General features: G+C 36.0%; 1 protein-coding gene across 2 annotated transcripts in view; it reads left to right on the top strand.

The window, feature by feature from the left end:
• The window catches only part of EFNA5 (ephrin A5), a 227370-nt gene that overhangs the window by 101132 nt on the left and 119254 nt on the right, over nt 1–6984 (top strand). The window lies entirely within an intron of this gene.

Genomic DNA, 6984 nt, shown 5'->3' with positions numbered 1-6984 from the left:
TGCAGTTCAGGTCTGGAAGATGTTTAATTATTTCTGTTACTGCATTCGGTGAACGAGTGAAAAAACTTCTGTCTCCGTGACATGGGTGCTTATGTGTACTGTGAGGGAGAACATTAAATGTTTCAGTATTGCTTTTTTCATGGCTAATTTAATCTTTTGTATGAGAACTACGTAAAAAAACATACTATGTTTATGGGAATACTGTATGACTGCAGCCTAGGTGCATAAACACAGTTAATTGCAGTTTCGTCTCCCCGGGTGATTCACTGGTTGATTAGGTAGAAGCTCTGTTATTTTGTTGGGGTTTTGGCTTTTTTTGCTAGTATATGTTGAAAGAAACAGAAATATCTAATAACAGAGTTGCATAGGGAACATGACACAACAAAAGTAGAGTTTGCAGTGACTGTAGCGTTATCTTTACCTCCTTTTTATTACTAAGACTGTTCTTCCTGCCCGTTGTATGGAAAAATGAGGTGGATATTCTAAGGGTTCTGTGCCTTAGGTGTTTTAAATTTCTCATTGTGCCTTGTAGGTGGATCAACTATTGTAGAGCCTGATTATTTCCTTGTCTTTATCCAGTGCAGATGAGGGCAGAGACAAAAGAATGACAAATGGGATTGCTAAGTGGAGCACTGATCAATAGAGAGTGCTGTCTATTTGGGTAATGGACATTTCTGTCATATCAGCTGTTAAAGAATGCAGTTGAGATGGGTCCCCATAGATCTACAAACCATAAACCATCCAATACAAGAACCATTACTCTACACCCCTAATATATAGAGGTAAATCTCAGGAGCTCTGTCTTTGGGATGCTAGAAGCTCTCATTTGCTACATTTATTAGGGTTTTTGTTTTTATTTTAAACTATCTTTTGCTTGGAAACAGCACTTCTTTCCTTAAAAGACAAGATATATTCACACACGTGTTCTGAACATCATTGTGCTTGTTATGTTTAATAGAAGCGATAGCTCTCCAGTTCCCTTGTAGCCGAAGAAAGTAATAGTTTTCTTTAAGACTGAAAAAATATCTTTATCCTCTCAGAGAAGTCGTGAATAACTAGTACAACAGGTTCTAGTAATTGTTCTTGAGTCCTCTTGTGTCCAAAGGTGGCTTCATTTCTACCAAGTTTTGCCACCTAGGATTTCATTGTGTGAAGTACATAAGCCAGTGACATTGAGATTTGCCCTAGAATTAATCTTTTCTGATGATCACCACATAAATCCCTGCTTGTCCATGAATGGCCAGATTTTCTGGAACTGCATGCCCTGTGTCCCCTTTCAACTGCAGAGGCAGAAGGCTGAATAATGCTGTTCTTCTGGCCTGACACCCCCGTCTGTAGGAGATCTTCTCAAAGCCCATGGTCCAGTATAGTTAGGTCAGCTCATGAAAATCTTACAGGAGAGAGATTTCCCTGGCAGATAGCTGAAGACTTTTGAGTTGAGCAAATGTATCTGTATCTTTCCATCCTGTGTCACCTTTTCAGAGTTTTGTATAACGGTATCCTCTTATTGTCTTCTCCTTTCTACGTGCTTTTTCACATGTGCGTTTACTTCTTCAAGCTGGTAAGAGCTCTCATGCTTAGTAGGACCTCTCCTGTCAGTTGCTTTCCTTCATTCCAATACTCTGAATCAGAGTTAAATGCTACTTTTGGTTTTGATCCATTCCTCTATGTCCCCTGTGTTTCCATGCATCATGCTTCTCTGTTCTGTCATTGCTCATTTCTCAGGTCAATATATTCCATCAATGGCTTTCCTGTAATTGCTTTCCCACAACAGGGAAAGCAAAAATCAGTGATACTCTTCTTTCCAGATCTCACTATGCAGAATTCACCCCCCTCTTCAGAAATTAGAACATCAGTATGTGGGGTTTTTTTTTGCAAAATTTGGCAGCAGATCAGCCCAAAAGGTGCCAAGAAAGGGTCCTGAAGCATGAGAGAAAAAATGTTTTGAAAAAATCTGAAGGCAAAGGGGACTAAAATATGTTGTAAAAGTTTAAATGTACTTACATTTATAAAGGAAATAAATTAAGCATTTCAGTGTGAGTGGATTTGGATTAATGTTACTACATGCTATCATGCTATTTTGTAGAGGCTTCTTGTTGCATGTGGAAACTGCATTCTGTGTTGATTATTCTCACAAGCTCAAATCCGAGCCCAAAACAGTGTTTTGTTAGGAAGTTATTATTTAGCTGTTGTGGTACACCTTATTTTTAGGATGTTGTTGTTTAATCCTCAGATGATAAATGGAGAAGAAAGTGGAATAAAATGGGCTGTGTAACAGTTAAGAACCAAAACTGCACTTTAGCTGAAACCTTTGTTGTAACTTCTTTTCCTTTCCTGATTTCTTTTGTTTGCTATTTCTTTTCATCTATCATCCTTCACTGTTGTCATCCCATCTTTGTCTGATCCAGCCACAGTTAGCTTCAGACTACTGTATTCATATATAAGAAACTGTTTCAAAAATTACCCCAGAGATGAAACTCACAAAGTTGCAAATATGTTGTTGGTACAAATTAGGAAAAAAGGGGGAGGGAAAGGATCAAGGAAAAGGACCAAGACGTTGCTACTCGTTTTTGAAGCTAGAGGCTAAACTTTTGTGTTTCCCTAATTGAATTCAATGTAATAAAAGTGCAAGTCAGAGAAAATAATTGAAAAAATTTATTTATTTTATCAAATTTTTCCTACCTCTATCTGATTTTATGTTTTTCTGTATCAGCTGATTCTGTTAGCAGCTTTTTCTGCTCATTAGCTGTAAAACCCAAGTAAGAGAGATCAAGTGAAGCAAAGATAGGTTAGTAGTGTGAGTACACAGGGTATGGTTAATTAAAATAGTTCTACTATAGTGATTATTTATTTCATCAATTTAAATCATATCTTATCTGAATGAATTAACTTTATGACTGCATAAAAATGCTCACCTGTAGATTAATAATTATGTTTTATCCTTTAACCTTAAGCAGCTTAAATAGTTTAGTGTCAGCGTAATGCCAAAAAGATGTGATTTCTTTTGTTTCATATAATATGTTGTTCTTATTTCCCTCATGCTTTCTGATACATTTTCTTGTAACACATCCAGTTTGCTGTGTACTTCGTCAGTGATATGCTGTAAAGGCCTCTGGATTGTTTTTTACAGATTAGCTGGTACGTGCCATTCTGTGAGGTGCTGAACATCATATGTGTTCTGCACTGAGGAGCTGAATCTAAGAGAGCTTTCATGAGCATTATGCTTGCATCTCCATCCAAATCCTTCCATCTTCTGCTGTACAAATTATGGAGTTCACAAAATGTAGTTTTTATTTCTTCTGCTTTAATGCTTTCTAGTTAAAATCAGTTATTCTCAAACAGTCCACAGTAACTGCTACCTGGTAAATCCATTATCAAATGTAAACATTGCTGTGAAGAGTAGATTTTCACTAGGCAGTCAGATGCAGGTCATTAATTTTCAGCACTGCTGTTTGACTGCTAATGAGGTCGTGACCCAAATGGCAAGAGTGATTTTACCTATCAAATGTCCTACATATCCCAATAGGCTGCTCACTTTCAGTCAGGGGTCTTCATCAGTAATTGTCCCACAATGCATTCATGCTGTTGCTTTATCTTTTAAGCTTACATTATAAGCACCTTTGACGTAGTAGAGAATTCCTTATGCTCCTCTTTACAATCATTTATCTTCAGCAGGACCAGTAAAACAAAGCTGTTCCCATACTCCATTAACCTCCATGTTCTGAGCCGAATTGATATACATACATATACATCCTTTGTCTAAGGACTACCTGTTTGCCATCTGTATATTTCTTAACTGTTCCTTAGTTTGAGGAGCATAACTCCCCTTTTATACCGTATACAAATGTGCTGTTCCATTGCTCATATGGTTGACATTTATGGTTGACACACTAAAAAAAACAAAACCAAAAGAAAAACCAAAAAAGAAAAGAATGATACAAAAGAGAAAATAGGTTTCCTAGCATAACAAATTTAGGTTACGTATGGATTTTTATGACTTTACAGTGCTCTGGGAGATCTTTCCTCTGGTGTGCCCCTGAGATCCAGGCATTATGTCAAAGTGCACACTGAAGAAACAGCCCTCTTGTGATTTTTCTCATGCTGGCTGTGATTTCCATCACTTTTGCTGTGGCATTCAATTTTGTACACTTGATATGGATGGTGCATATTGCACTCTCATTTTTAAACATGTTTACACTTAAAAAGGAGCAGAAGGATGGTGGTGTTTGTCCTATGGCTAGAACAATGTTGAAAATAATTTGGTTTGCTTTGTATTCTGTAGCAGACCTGCTGTATAACCTTGGTTAAGACTCTTTTGGTGTTCCTCAATTCTCTTCTGATAAAACAGGAGTTATTTTAATTCTTCTTTTTTTCTCCACCAGCAGGTTGGGACAGTTTATATATGCTTGTGGTTATTGAATGTTAAGCATGATACTGGAGCTTTCCAGATACCCGGATGATCTTAAACACTGAGATCCTGAATAGGCAGTGCCAGCAAAACACCATTCCTTTCCCACAGCAGTAAGGAGTATTCTGCAGTTCTGAACTGAGGCTTTTGAATTTTAAATTATGAAATGTCTTGATTTAAAATTTAAAAAACCAACAATGCACATACACACCTTTCAAGCCCCAAACCAGGTATATCAGACTTGGCTAGTAAAATCCAAACACTTCCTCTTGTAAAAAAAAAAATAGAGAAAATAAGTTTTAGGCCACTGACATGATTTTATAATGAAAAGAAGAATGGTGCTAAAGACACACCAGAATCCTCTTGTTGGCTTTCCATATTAAAAACATGTGATACCCAGTAAAAATTGCCTTTCCTTGTGGTTAAGCATGTAGATCAGAGAAGTATAAAGAAAGTATAAAAGTGAGATTTTTGTGTATGTGGATTTGGCCTGTTTTTTCAGCTGAAGTACAGTATATTTTTCAGCGGAGTACGTTACTGTTTTCAGTTAATATACACTTGCTTCTTCAGTGCTGCACTTACAAATTCTCTGATAGAAACAGTAAATTAAAAAAATGCTTCAGCATACAAATACGTTGTATTCTGGAAAATAAAGAAGGATGCAAATAATATATCCAAGTATATAACCAGGATTTGACATGTCAACAGTATATATGTATGTTTAATTTATGGTGTGTAATACTGTCTTGTGTTCTATTTTAAGCATACAGGAAGGGTGTTTCCTACAATAACATTTATGTGAAATATTAAACTTTTTTTTTGTTTATTTTATTACCATGAAACTATTACTGATCCCTGTATATATTAAAGAATTTATTTTCTAAAAGAGAATTAGCAAGTTTTAATGGAACACTGCTTGTATTATTAGGATCTGTTTATACAGGTAAAAGCAAATTTATGTCAGAAGAGGAAAAAAAACCCCGACTAATAAAAGCATAAAATCTCCATATTGGAGATTCAGGCTTAAGTTTTCATTGTGAATTTCCAAAGGAAACCTGAATACAAGTATTCAAAAATTCAGTTTAGATTTATAACCCTGCATTCAAGCTTTCCTTAGCTCAGCTGCAAAATAAAACCATTATTATAGCTTTATTACAGCTAAGCTTTCTGGAGGTGAGCTTTCCTAGCATGTGTGATGTTCTTCTGCAAATGCACTTAGAACAGGCTGCAGATAAATTCACCTAATGATGACTGCAGTACAATATATATATATATAATATATATATATATAAGAGTTTTTTGTTTACCTTGCAGAACACACTTGCTCCATGCAGCTTATAGTATGAAAATGATGACATGTCAGTAATTTTGCCTTATCACACTGTTCAATACATTGAGTAATTTATGGAATGCTACAGTTGTCTGTTTTTCTGTTTTATCTGTAGCTTCCCATAACAAGGAAAGACTCTATTTAAAAGACTTCCCTGTGAGAGACCCCATGTTATCTATTTTTAAAGCAGTCTCCCTGTAGTGATGATTTGGCATTATATTGGAGTCACTAGCAGCTTTGGGTCAGTCAGGTTTATTTGCTTAAAAGAATATTTTCCAGAATATAATAAAGTAGCTGTGGTCATGATCCTTGAGAAAATAAACCTTTCACAGGTTAATAAATACTTTTAGAAATCCTGTTTTGATTCCAGTATTTTTATGCCATTAATTCTTTCTTCATTCAGTTCTGTTGTCCTAAGAAATAATGCTGTTCCATTTACCTTATTTAGACTATTAATTGTAATTTTTAGTCTTAAAACAATTGTAAAGGGCTGCCAACACATATTTAGCATAATATGTTCTGTTTAGTGGAATCAAATTTTTATACAGGAAGAATGAGAAAAAAAAAATAAGGATACATGACACAAAGAGTCATTCTGAAGGTGTCACAGCCCAACATTAGGTATATTTTAGGAATCTTAATCCTGTCAGTGGCTGTTCTGGTATCACTTGCTGGAGTAAATTTTTTCAGTTGTTGTAGAGGTGATACTCATGCTGATGGAGGACAGCAGGGCTTCTTCCAGAATGTGACAAACGTTTACTCCACCTGTTGTGTACAGGGCATGCTTAGTGAATAATGACTTTTCCAAGCCTTGTTCTAAGGAGTTCCAGTTCAATATATGTGACCTACCAGTTGCATATGCTAAGTTCAGAGTTTAACTCCTACGTTATGTGCTAGTGATTTTTCATCTCCTGAGTGCATAGCACAACACTGTGTTAAAAATAAAAGCAATGGGAAATTTTTAACAACAGGTATGCTGAAGCTGAGAACAGTGTTGCATAAAGGGGGGTGACAAAAGCTCCAATGCTCTGAAAGCACATCTAATTACAGGAGGGCAGATAAACATCCAGAGAAATTTGGACTTCCTATTTGTATGCTAAAGAAGGATCATAAACTGAGGAAAAATGGATCTGAGAATTTTATATGTCTCCTGGTCTGTCAAAACAAGGAGCCTGGCTATTGCCACCTGTGCCTCTAGCATCAAGTGCAGATTAAAGATTGTTTCTGCCAGTACTTACTGAGGTTG

Source organism: Lathamus discolor, chromosome Z (assembly GCF_037157495.1).
Source record: "Lathamus discolor isolate bLatDis1 chromosome Z, bLatDis1.hap1, whole genome shotgun sequence".
NCBI lineage: Eukaryota > Metazoa > Chordata > Aves > Psittaciformes > Psittacidae > Lathamus > Lathamus discolor.
The sequence above is the reverse complement of the archived record's forward strand: the minus strand, read 5'-3'. Positions and strand labels throughout refer to the sequence as shown.